The following is a 9,483-nucleotide window of genomic DNA, read 5'->3' on the forward strand; positions in this document are numbered from 1 at the left end:
AGAGTGCCGTCAGCCTGAGAGAGTGTGAGCCACCTCTGCCTAGCATCCCAGAGAACTTTCTTGTGCCTGACTCTGAGCCTGCCATCCAGGTGGCATTGAACCCATTCGACACCAAGCTAGCCAAAGTTGTATCTCACAATACTGAGGCATCCAACTACGAGGCAACCGAGAAGCCCTGCTACACACATTCCGGACTCACTGAGGTTTGTGTCGATTAAGACCGAGGACTACTTCTTAAACCAAGTGACATTGAATAAAAGCAGCAGATATTGAATCACCAAATGAGATCACATGGAGACTGCCACCTTTGAAGACTTATTTTTTCTGTTTGTAAATGAATATAATTACTTTAGAATAGTAATAAAAATATATTGCATTTAAAATGTATGTTTTAAGTCATTTTTGGGTATTTTGATTTGTTGTTGTACATGAATAAGAACCATTATTTAATTGATAAAATAGATTTTTTGGAGAAAAAAATAGTTTAACAAATGATTCTTCTGTACTGTTGTATAGTTTTTTGCCAGTAGTTCTGAATATAGCCCTCACAAGCCCAAAGTGTCCCTGAAAATGTTGTGCTATGTCAGATATGTGCAGATACAGTGCCTTCAGAATGTATTCATACCACTTGACTCAATTCACATTTTGTTGTGTTACAGCCTGAATTCAAAATGGATTAAATATATTTTTTTCTCACTCATCTACACATAAGACCCCATAATGATAATGTGAAAACATGTTTTTTTGAAATTTTTGCACATTTATTGAAAATAAAATATACAATATCTAATTTACATAAGTCAATACATGTTATAATCCCCTTTGGCAGCAATTACAGCTGTGAGTCTTTCTGGGTAAGCCTCTCAGTGTTTTGTACACCTCGATTGTACGATATTTGCCCATTATTATAAAACAAAATCTTCAAGCTGTCAAATTGATTGTTGATCATTGATAGACAACCATTGTGAAGTCTTGCCATATATTTATTTTATTCTTTATTTTTATTTGACCCATGTCATAGTGGTTTATAAGTCAGTATTTGTGAATTGAGTTGTGTTTTTCTGTGGATTCATGTTTATTGTATTGCTATTGAACTTTGACCATTGAAATCTGAGAGACCCTCAGATTAAGATAGAGTTGGGTGCACCCTAGTAAACTATAGGCAGGATATTTGGCCGATATCTAAGTCTATTGTACTGTTGATGTATTTCATTCATATTGAGCTCATTGTACAAATTTCGCATATCAATATTTCCTCAAGGTGATTAATTTTTTTTCTAAGTATTTTTATTTACAAAATACACGCCGGCATTATTTTTCTAAATTATTCAGTTATGTGGTTTTCATTTCTCCCTACTGCTCCAGTAGTGAACCTAACTGGTCCAATAGAGTTTAAGCTTAAACATAGTGTTTAGAGTGTTTAGCAATTGTTACATAAGCAACTCCAGTATAGATTTGGCCTTGTGTTGTAGGTTATTGTCCTGCTGAAAGGTGAATTAATCTCCCAGTGTCTAACGGAACCAGGTTTTTCTCTAGGATTTTGCCTGTGCTTAGCTCCATTCCCTTTCTTTTTTATCCTGAAAAACTCCCCAGTCCTTAACTATTACAAGCATACCCATAACATGATGCAGCCACAACTATGCTTGAAAATATGGAGCGTGGTACTCAGTAATGTGCTGTATTGGATTTGCCCCAAATATAACGCTTGTATTAGGGACAAAAAGTTAATTGCTTTGCCACATTTTTTGCAGTATTACTTCAGTGCCTTGTTGCAAACAGGATGCATGTTCTGGAATATTTTTTATTCTGTACTGTCTTCCTTCTTTTCACTCTGTCAATTAGGTTAGTATTGTGGAGTAACTACAATGTTGTTGATCCATCCTCCATCACAGCCATTCAACTCTGTAACTGTTTTAAAGTCACCATTGGCCTCATGGTGAAATTCCTGAGCAGTTTACTTCCTCTCCAGCAGTGGTGTAAAGTAGTTAAGTAAAACTACTTTAAAGTACTACTTAAGGAGTTTTTGTGGGTATCTGTACATTACATGAGTAGTGTGTCCAAATGTTTATCTGGTTCTGTGTGTGTGTATCTACCTATCTATCTGTCTATTGGTGGATTGGAAATGATGCAGACAATTACATTGATGGAAGCCACAATCTATATGCGATATTAAAGCTGATCTACCCCCTAAAAAACAAATAAACATCTCACTTCGGTGCCTTTATCTCTCTCTCCGTCAGGCCTTCATCCGCCTTTACCTCGCCCACCACAAGGAGGAGCGCATCGACGTGCTGCAGCTGGCCCAAGAACCCTTCCTCATGCCCCCCTTCCGCAAGGCCCTGGCCACCGGTCCTGGGCCGTTGGCATCGGGCTCCACGCCCTCCACCTCCAGCGCATACACAGCAGTGCCTCGAACTGAGGCGCCCAACACCATCCCAGAGGGACCCTGTGGGGGCCACATTACTCAAACGCCCTCCCTTCTAGATAGGGGGATGGGGGAAGGAGGATGGAGGGGGTAAAAACAGACTAAAGGATGGAGGAGGAATATCTGAAGTGCCCTCCCTATCCTCACCCCTCCTAAGACATGAAGGGGCAGTGCCAGTCTATGGCTTGTCTGTAAGACCCAATGGCTGTACATGTACACACCCCTGCCACAATGAAGAGAAAGACCTTGCTTGGCCTGTCCAGTGGGCTGCATCACAGGGTCATAGGAAAACGGACTGAAGTCACAGTATGTTGTGTGTGTGCATACCTGTTTTCAGGAAAACCAAACAGCTCAAATCAAATTGTATTTGTCACATATATGTGTTTAGCAGATGTTATTGCGGGTGTAGTGAAATGCTTGTAAGCTAGAAGCATTGCAGCCCTATCTGTCGGCACCATTTTCTTACGTATCCATTCCATTTGATATTTTGAGAGAAAGGCTTTTTTATAAATTATTGCTTGAGTTGTATCATAAGTTGAACTCTATATATTTCCCAATAATAGAATCAATTGCCCCCCTCCCTCTTTTTGAAGGGCACAAATGAAGGGGGAGTTTCTATTTTTGATGACCAAAGTTGAAGGCATGCCTGGCTGATACAACAATGTTACGTTTTACACACGTCTAACTGTCAAGTGAAAGAAAGAAATAATTTTCACTAGGATCATCACTTTTAACTGATTTGATCAGATTTAAATATTTTCTTGGATATTGGACTGGGAGTTAACTTTGTTATTTGGATGGTTGTCCATCTTTTTTTCATGAGGCTTTCCCCCAAAATGGAGAGGGAGAGACTTAATAGAAATGCATATAAACCATTTAACCGACTTTTGGTATAACTTTGTGGTTCGTTAGCAAGGAGTTACGTCAAAGATAATTCTCATTCATTGCAAATTGTGCAGTGTAACATTCTAAATTCCAACATGACTTAAATAATAGCAAAGTTATTTTAGTATATTGTGAAACATGATTTCACGCTTGAGCATAGGTGTGTTGTTTACCAGAGAAAAGCAGAATAGCCTAACTGGTAATACTCAAATATACACAGCCATACAGAGCTAGCTACATGCTACGTACAAGGCTAGCAACACAATGACTGCCTGAAGAGCCAATCTAAAAGTGCCTTCAGAAAGTATTCACACCACTTGACTTTTTCCACATTTTGTTGTATGGATTAAATTGAGTTTCACTGGCCTACACACAATCCCCCATAATGTGAAAGTGGAATTATGTTTATAGAGATTTTTACAAATTAATGAATTGAAAGTATTGTGTAAATACGTATTCAATCCCTTTGTTATGGCAAGCATGATGTTCAGGAGTAAAAATGTGCTTAACAAGTCACAAATTGCATGGACTCATCTGATAAGTGTTTAACAGGATTTTTGAATTACGACCTCATCTCTGTACCCGGCCCATACAGATAATTGTAAGGTCCCTCAGATGAGCAGTGAATTTCAAACACAGATTCAACCACAAACACCAGGGAGGTTTTCCCAAGCCTCGCAAAGCAGTGCACCTATTGGTAGGTGGGTAACAAAACAAACATACGTTGAATATCCCTTTGAGCATGGTGAAGTTGATAATTACACTTTGGATGGTGTATCAATATACCCAGTCAGTACCAAGACATTGGTGTCCTTCCTAACTCAGTTGCCGGAGAGGAAGGAAAACGCTCAAGGATTTCACCATGAGGTCAATGGTCACTACTATTGATATTTTTGAAACTTTTACTTTTACTTCACTACATTCCTAAAGAAAATAATGTACTTTTTACGCCATACATTTTCCCTGACAGCCAAAAGTACTACTTACATTTTGTCAGGAAAATGGTCCAATTCACGCACTTATCAAGAGAACATCCCTGGTCATCCCTACAGCCTCTGATCTAGCGGACTCACTAAACACAAATGCTTTGTTTGTAAATTAATGTCAGAGTGTTGTAGTGTGCTCCTGGCTATCCGTAAATAAAACAATAAAATATAAATTGTGCTGGCTGGTTTGCATAATATAAGGAATTTGAAATTATTAATACTTTTACTTTTGAAACTTAAGTATATTTTAAACCAAATACTTTTAGACTTTTGCTCATGTATTATTTTACTGGGTGACTTTCCAGTTTACCTTGAGTCATTTTCTATTAAGGTATCTTTACTTTTACTCAAGTATGACGTTTCAGTACTTTTCCCACACTGCTCTCCAGCAACTAAGTTAGGAATGACGCCTGTATTTTGTAGTGACGGTGTATTGATACACCATCTAAAGTGTCATTAATAACTTCACCATGCTCAAAGGAATATTCAATGTCTGCTTTTCCTATTTTTACCCATCTAACAATAGGTGCCCTTCTTTGCGAGGCATTGGAACCCTCCCTGGTCTTTGTGCTTGAATTTGTGCTTGAAATTCACTGCTCGACTGAGGGACCTTAAAGAATCATTAATTTTCTGAATTAATGAATAAAATGAAGAGCAGGTTACAGAGTTGTTGATTGTCCACTGTCAACATTCTGGAACTCTTGATGTCATAATCGACTCTTCTATTACATCATGTTGGGTCCATATCTTATGTATCTTTGACAGTGAACAGTAAACCCAAATCACTTTTACAAAGCACAGCTGACCAGTTAGTAGTTTGACTTGTAATTTGTACTGCCTACTTTTGAAAGACAATTTCTTTCATCAAAATGGCACAGCTCGCCCAGAAAGGTGGGCTGTGCAACATGAAGATGTTATTTTTGGCTGTTATTTTCTGTCTCCTATCGCCTGCTGCTACAAATGTGTTGGCTTCTTCGTCTTCGGACCAGAAGACTTTGATGCCAGTGAAGGACCACTCTGTTCGGAACAACCCTGACGCTACAAAAGAGACCAATTTTAAGACATTGCTGGAACAACTTGAGAGTTTACGGGTGAAAGACGATTCTTCTCCAGGTAATGTGGGCCAGTTGACAAAAGGATATTCCTCAAAAATTGCCAAGTACCCCTCGGAGCTTGTGGAGCCCCTGATTTCTGTTCCAGAGCACAAGCCTTTGATGCCAGTGAAGGACCACCCTGTTCAGGACATCCCCAATGTTGCAAAACTGACCAAAATGGTGCAAGTGGACCAGATGCTGGAACAACTTGAGAGGGTGAAAGATGATACTTTCACAGGTAAAGCTAAAGTCCCCCAGAAGATTGTGGAGAAACTTATTCCTTATCTACTGGCTTACAAGCAAACAGCATTACATGGTGACGATGACGTCTTCAAAGGAAATGTTCAGGCTTCAGCTCCAAAAGCTCAGAAGAGCACCCTGAAGATCAAACCCAGAGTCAACATATTGACCGACCCTTCTTACTCCGAGCCACTTGTGAAGGTGAACCTGATTTTGGGGATCTTTTTCTATGGCTTCATCGTAATAGTGGTTCTCTATGATGCTGTGAGAATCTCCAAGGAGGCTAGAAGGAGATCTGATGCTATGGCCGCTGCCAGGCTGAAGAAAAGACAACCAGCCACCGATGAACCACAGACACTGGTGTCCAGAGTTCGGGAGAGCATATCTTCACACTTTGGTTTGAAACAGGCATCATCCACACCACAGTGTGCCCACATTTCTGACAATTCGGCAAAAGAGTTGCACAAGTCAAAGGAGTCAACCTCCACCAAGGACAAATCTGAAACGGTAAAGAGACCCGGAAAGAGTGCCGTCAGCCTGAGAGAGTGTGAGCCACCTCTGCCTAGCATCCCAGAGAACTTTCTTGTGCCTGACTCTGAGCCTGCCATCCAGGTGGCATTGAACCCATTCGACACCAAGCTAGCCGAAGTTGTATCTCACAATACTGAGGCATCCAACTACGAGGCAACCGAGAAGCCCTGCTACACACATTCCGGACTCACTGAGGTTTGTGTCGATTAAGACCGAGGACTACTTCTTAAACCAAGTGACATTGAATAAAAGCAGCAGATATTGAATCACCAAATGAGATCACATGGAGACTGCCACCTTTGAAGACTTATTTTTTCTGTTTGTAAATGAATATAATTACTTTAGAATAGTAATAAAAATATATTGCATTTAAAATGTATGTTTTAAGTCATTTTTGGGTATTTTGATTTGTTGTTGTACATGAATAAGAACCATTATTTAATTGATAAAATAGATTTTTTGGAGAAAAAAATAGTTTAACAAATGATTCTTCTGTACTGTTGTATAGTTTTTTGCCAGTAGTTCTGAATATAGCCCTCACAAGCCCAAAGTGTCCCTGAAAATGTTGTGCTATGTCAGATATGTGCAGATACAGTGCCTTCAGAATGTATTCATACCACTTGACTCAATTCACATTTTGTTGTGTTACAGCCTGAATTCAAAATGGATTAAATATATTTTTTTCTCACTCATCTACACATAAGACCCCATAATGATAATGTGAAAACATGTTTTTTTGAAATTTTTGCACATTTATTGAAAATAAAATATACAATATCTAATTTACATAAGTATTCACACCCCTAAGTCAATACATGTTATAATCCCCTTTGGCAGCAATTACAGCTGTGGGTCTTTCTGGGTAAGCCTCTCAGTGTTTTGTACACCTCGATTGTACGATATTTGCCCATTATTATAAAAAAATCTTCAAGCTCTGTCAAATTGATTGTTGATCATTGATAGACAACCATTGTGAAGTCTTGCCATATATTTATTTTATTCTTTATTTTTATTTGACCCATGTCATAGTGGTTTATAAGTCAGTATTTGTGAATTGGGTTGTGTTTTTCTGTGGATTCATGTTTATTGTATTGCTATTGAACTTTGACCATTGAAATCTGAGAGACCCTCAGATTAAGATAGAGTTGGGTGCACCCTAGTAAACTATAGGCAGGATATTTGGCCGATATCTAAGTCTATTGTACTGTTGATGTATTTCATTCATATTGAGCTCATTGTACAAATTTCACATATCAATATTTCCTCAAGGTGATGAATTTTTTTTCTAAGTATTTTTATTTACAAAATATACGCCGGCATTATTTTTCTAAATTATTCAGTTATGTGGTTTTCATTTCTCCCTACTGCTCCAGTAGTGAACCTAACTGGTCCAATAGAGTTTAAGCTTAAACATAGTGTTTAGAGTGTTTAGCAATTGTTACATAAGCAACTCCAGTATAGATTTGGCCTTGTGTTGTAGGTTATTGTCCTGCTGAAAGGTGAATTAATCTCCCAGTGTCTAACGGAACCAGGTTTTTCTCTAGGATTTTGCCTGTGCTTAGCTCCATTCCCTTTCTTTTTTATCCTGAAAAACTCCCCAGTCCTTAACTATTACAAGCATACCCATAACATGATGCAGCCACCACTATGCTTGAAAATATGGAGCGTGGTACTCAGTAATGTGCTGTATTGGATTTGCCCCAAATATAACGCTTGTATTAGGGACAAAAAGTTAATTGCTTTGCCACATTTTTTGCAGTATTACTTCAGTGCCTTGTTGCAAACAGGATGCATGTTCTGGAATATTTTTTATTCTGTACTGTCTTCCTTCTTTTCACTCTGTCAATTAGGTTAGTATTGTGGAGTAACTACAATGTTGTTGATCCATCCTCCATCACAGCCATTCAACTCTGTAACTGTTTTTAAAGTCACCATTGGCCTCATGGTGAAATTCCTGAGCAGTTTACTTCCTCTCCAGCAGTGGTGTAAAGTAGTTAAGTAAACTACTTTAAAGTACTACTTAAGGAGTTTTTGTGGGTATCTGTACATTACATGAGTAGTGTGTCCAAATGTTTATCTGGTTCTGTGTGTGTGTATCTACCTATCTATCTGTCTATTGGTGGATTGGAAATGATGCAGACAATTACATTGATGGAAGCCACAATCTATATGCGATATTAAAGCTGATCTACCCCCTAAAAACAAATAACATCTCACTTCGGTGCCTTTATCTCTCTCTCCGTCAGGCCTTCATCCGCCTTTACCTCGCCCACCACAAGGAGGAGCGCATCGACGTGCTGCAGCTGGCCCAAGAACCCTTCCTCATGCCCCCCTTCCGCAAGGCCCTGGCCACCGGTCCTGGGCCGTTGGCATCGGGCTCCACGCCCTCCACCTCCAGCGCATACACAGCAGTGCCTCGAACTGAGGCGCCCAACACCATCCCAGAGGGACCCTGTGGGGGCCACATTACTCAAACGCCCTCCCTTCTAGATAGGGGGATGGGGGAAGGAGGATGGAGGGGGTATAAAACAGACCTAAAGGATGGAGGAGGAATATCTGAAGTGCCCTCCCTATCCTCACCCCTCCTAAGACATGAAGGGGCAGTGCAAGTCTATGGCTTGTCTGTAAGACCCAATGGCTGTACATGTACACACCCCTGCCACAATGAAGAGAAAGACCTTGCTTGGCCTGTCCAGTGGGCTGCATCACAGGGTCATAGGAAAACGGACTGAAGTCACAGTATGTTGTGTGTGTGCATACCTGTTTTCAGGAAAACCCAAACAGCTCAAATCAAATTGTATTTGTCACATATATGTGTTTAGCAGATGTTATTGCGGGTGTAGTGAAATGCTTGTAAGCTAGAAGCATTGCAGCCCTATCTGTCGGCACCATTTTCTTACGTATCCATTCCATTTGATATTTTGAGAGAAAGGCTTTTTTATAAATTATTGCTTGAGTTGTATCATAAGTTGAACTCTATATATTTCCCAATAATAGAATCAATTGCCCCCCTCCCTCTTTTTGAAGGGCACAAATGAAGGGGGAGTTTCTATTTTTGATGACCAAAGTTGAAGGCATGCCTGGCTGATACAAAAATGTTACGTTTTACACACGTCTAACTGTCAAGTGAAAGAAAGAAATAATTTTCACTAGGATCATCACTTTTAAACTGATTTGATCAGATTAAATATTTTCTTGGATATTGGACTGGGAGTTAACTTTGTTATTTGGATGGTTGTCCATCTTTTTTTCATGAGGCTTTCCCCCAAAATGGAGAGGGAGAGACTTAATAGAAATGCATATAAACCATTTAACCGACTTT

The sequence above is a fragment of the Salmo trutta genome, unplaced genomic scaffold, assembly GCF_901001165.1.
Source record: "Salmo trutta unplaced genomic scaffold, fSalTru1.1, whole genome shotgun sequence".
Taxonomy (NCBI): domain Eukaryota; kingdom Metazoa; phylum Chordata; class Actinopteri; order Salmoniformes; family Salmonidae; genus Salmo; species Salmo trutta.